The 4294-nt window shown below is 39.9% G+C and overlaps 1 non-coding gene across 1 annotated transcript; it reads left to right on the forward strand.

Moving 5' to 3' along the window:
- Positions 1-2699: 2699 nt before the first annotated feature.
- On the forward strand, positions 2700-2807 carry LOC112740089 (small nucleolar RNA R71). The gene has a single exon (XR_003171022.1). It is a non-coding gene; the product is annotated as a small nucleolar RNA R71 (small nucleolar RNA).
- Positions 2808-4294: the final 1487 nt, after the last annotated feature.

Consider the following 4294-nt stretch of genomic DNA (forward strand, 5'->3'; position numbering starts at 1 on the left):
TTAAGATTCCGACTTGTTGAATGGGGTTGGTGAGAACTTCCCAACCTCTTCTTCGGATCTCATGTTGGATCTCTGGATACTCATTCTTTTTGAGTTTGAAAGGGACCTCGGGGATCACTTTCTTCTTGGCCACAACTTCATAGAAGTGGTCTTGATGCACCTTTGAGAGGAATCTCTCCATCTCCCATGACTCGGAGGTGGAAGCTTTTGCCTTCCCTTTCCTCTTTCTAGAGGTTTCTCTGGCCTTTGGTGCCATAAATGGTTATGGAAAAATAAAAAGCTTTAGCTTTTACCACACCAAACTTAGAAGGGTGCTCATCCTCGAGAAAAAGAAGAAAGAAGAGAGTAGAAGAAGAAGAAGTAGAGGAGATGGAGGGGGCTATGTGTGTCGGCCAAGGGGGATAGGTGGTGTGTATGTTGTGTGAAAAAGAAGGAGTGAAGATGGGTTTATATAGGAGTGGAGAGGGGGTTTTGGGTTCGGCCATATAGGGTGGGTTTGGGAGGGGAAGTGGTTTGAATTTGAATGGTGAGGTAGGTGGGGATCCTGTGGGGTCCACAGATCCTGTGGTGTCAAGGATTTCTCATCCCTGCACCATGTGGTGTGTAAAATGCCCCTTGCTGCCAATCCTGGCGTTAAACGCCAGGCTGCTGTCCATTTCTGGCGTTTAACGCCAGCTTCTTGCCCATTCCTGGCGTTAAACACCAGTCTGGTGCCCTTTTCTGGCGTTAAACGCCCAGAATGGTGCCAGACTGGGCGTTTAACGCCCATTCTGCTACCTTTACTGGTGTTTAAACGCCAGTAACTATCTCCTCCAAGGTGTTCTATTTTTCATTCTGTTTTTCACTTTATTTTTGCTTTTTCAATTGTTTTTGTGACTTCACATGATCATCAACCTACAAAAAACATAAAATAACAATAGAAATTTAACATAGATAAGTAAAAATTGGGTTGCCTCCCAACAAGCGCTTCTTTAATGTCAATAGCTTGACAGTGAGAGCCTCACAGATGTTCAAAGCAATATTGGAACCTCCCGACACCAAACTTAGAGTTTGAACGTGGGGGTTCAACGCCAAACTTAAAGTTTGGTTGTGGCCTCCCAACACCAAACTTAGAGTTTGACTGTGGGGGCTCTGTTTGACTCTGTATTGAGAAAAACTCTTCATGCTTTCTCTCCATGGTGACAGAGGGATATCTTTGAGCTTTAAACATAAGGGAGTCTCCATTCACTTGAATGATCAATTCTCCTTTGTCAACATCAATCACAGCTTTTGCTGTGGCTAGGAAGGGTCTGCCAAGGATGATGGATTCATCCATACACTTCCCAATTTCTAGGATTATGAAATCAGCAGGGATGTAATGGTCTTCAACCTTTACCAAGACATCCTCTACAAGTCCATAAGCCTGTTTCTTTGAATTGTCTGCCATCTCTAGTGAGATTCTTGCAGCTTGTACCTCAATGATCTCCTAGCTTCTCCATTACAGAGAGAGGCATAAGGTTTATGCTTGACCCTAGGTCACACAGAGCCTTCTCAAAGGTCATGGTGCCTATGGTACAAGGGATTGAGAACTTTCCAGGGTCCTGTCTCTTTTGAGGTAATCTCTGCCTAGTCAAGTCATCCAGTTCTTTGATGAGCAATGGAGGTTCATCCTCCCAAGTCTCATTACCAAATAGCTTGGCATTTAGCTTCATGATTGCTCTAAGGTACTTAGCAACTTACTTTTCAGTAACATCTTCATCCTCTTCAGAGGAGGAATACTCATCAGAGCTCATGAATGGAAGAAGTAAATTTAATGGAATCTTTATGGTCTCAGTCTGAGCCTCAGATTCCCATGGTTCCTCATTAGGGAATTCCATGGAGGTCAGTGGACGTCCATTGAGGTCTTCCTCAGTGGAGATCACGGCCTCTTCCTCCTTTCCAGGTTCGGCCATGTGAGACGTGTTTATGGCCTTGCACTCTCTCTTTGGATTCTCTTCTGTATTGCTTGGAAGAGTACTGGGAGGGAGTTCAGTAATTTTCTTACTCAGCTGTCCCACTTGTGCCTCCAAATTTCTAATGGAGGACCTTGTTTCAGTCATGAAACTTTGAGTGGTTTTGATTAGATCAGAGACAATGGTTGTTAAGTCAGAGGGGCTCTACTTAAAATTCTCTGCCTGTTGCTGAGAAGATGATGAAAAAGGCTTGCCATTGATAAACCTGTTTCTTCCACCATTGTTGTTGTTGAAACCTTGTTGAGGTCTCTGTTGATCCTTCCATGAGAGATTTGGATGATTTCTTCATGAAGGATTATAGGTGTTTCCATAGGATTCTCCCATGTAATTCACCTCTTCCATTGCTGGGTTTTCAGGATCATAAGCTTCTTCTTCAGAGGAAGCTTCCTTAGTACTGCCTGTTGCTGCTTGCATTTCAGATAGACTCTGAGAAATCATATTGACTTGTTGGGTCAATATTTTATTCTGAGCCAATATGGCATTCAGAGTATCAATCTCAAGAACTCCTTTCTTCTGAGTTGACCCATTATTCACGGGATTCCTTTCAGAGGTGTACATGAATTGGTTATTTGCAACCATTTCAATGAGTTCTTGAGCTTCTGTAGGCATCTTCTTCAGATGAAGAGATCCTCCAACAGAGCTATCCAATGACATCTTGGATAGTTCAGACAGACCATCATAGAATATACCTATGATACTCCATTCTGAAAGCATGTCATAAGGGCACCTTCTGATCAATTGCTTGTATCTTTTCCAAGCTTCATAGAGGGACTCACCATCCTTCTGTCTAAAGGTTTGGACTTCCACTCTAAGCTTACTCAATTTTTGAGGTGGAAAAAACTTTGCCAAGAAGGCATTGACTAGCTTTTCCCAAGAATTCATGCTTTCTTTAGGTTGTGAATCCAACCATGTCCTAGCTCTGTCTCTTACAGCAAAAGGAAAGAGCATAAGTCTGTAGACTTCAGGGTCAACCCCATTGGTCTTGACAGTGTCACAGATTTGCAAGAACTCAGCTAAGAACTGATGAGAATCTTCCAATGGAAGTCCATGAAACTTGCAATTCTATTGCATTAGAGAAACTAATTGAGGCTTAAGCTCAAAGTTGTTTGCTCCAATGGCAGGGATAGAGATGCTTCTCCCATAGAAGTCGGGAGTAGGTGCAGTAAAGTCACCAAGCACCTTCCTTGCATTGTTGGCATTGTTGTTTTCGGCTGCCATGGTTTCTTCTTCCTTGAAAAGCTCTGTTAGGCCCTCTAGAGAGAATTGTGCTTTAACTTCTCTTAGCTTTCTCTTCAAGGTCCTTTCAGGTTCAGGATCAGCTTGAACAAGTATGCCTTTATCTTTGCTCCTGCTCATATGAAAGAGAAGGAAACAAGAAATTAGGAAATCCTCTATGTCACAGTATAGAGATTCCTTGAGGTGTCAGAGGAAAAGAAGAATAGAAGGAGAAGGTGGAGAAGAGGGAATTCGAACTTATCAAAAGGGACAGAGTTCGAATTGCACCTTGATGAGGAGTTTTAGTCCTTTAAATAGAAGGATGTGAGAAGAGGGGAAGAAATTTTCAAAATTAAAGTAAGAGATTTTGAAAATTTGGTAATTGGTTTTCGAAAACTAAGATTGAGAAAGAAATCAAGTGATTTTTGAAAAAGATTTTGAAATCAGAATTTAAAAAGATATGATTGAAAATTAATTTTGAAAAAGATGTGATTAAAAAGATATGGTTGAAAAGATATGATTGAAAATCAATTTAGAAAAAGAAAGTTTTTAAAATTAAAGTTGATTACTTGAATAACAAGAAATTAAAAGATATGATTCTAAAATTTAAAGTTTGATCCTTTCTTAATAGGCAAGTAACAACTTGAAAATTTTTGAAGTAAATCTTGAATTGAAGCAAGGATTTTTGAAAATAGTAAAAATAAATATAAAATGGAAAGAAATTGATTTTAAAAGAGATATGATTGAAAAGATATGATTTGAAAAATATTTGATTTTGAAAAATTATGAAAACTTGAAAAAAATGTGAATTAAAAACAAAATCTTCCGTCTAGTGTCATCCTGGCGTTAAACGCCCAAATCTCTACCTTTTTGGGCATTAAACGCCCAGCCAGGTGTCTTGGCTGGCGTTTAAACGCCAGTTTTCCTTCTTCACTGGGCGTTTTGAACGCCCAGCTTTTTCTGTTTGATTCCTCTGCTGAATGTTTTGAATCTTTAATTCTCTGTATTATTGACTTGAAAAGACACAATTTTGAAAATATTTTTGGATTTTTGATGATGAGAAACAATAAAAATGCAACTAAGATCAA

The sequence above is a fragment of the Arachis hypogaea genome, chromosome 13, assembly GCF_003086295.3.
Source record: "Arachis hypogaea cultivar Tifrunner chromosome 13, arahy.Tifrunner.gnm2.J5K5, whole genome shotgun sequence".
In the NCBI taxonomy this organism is placed as follows: domain Eukaryota; kingdom Viridiplantae; phylum Streptophyta; class Magnoliopsida; order Fabales; family Fabaceae; genus Arachis; species Arachis hypogaea.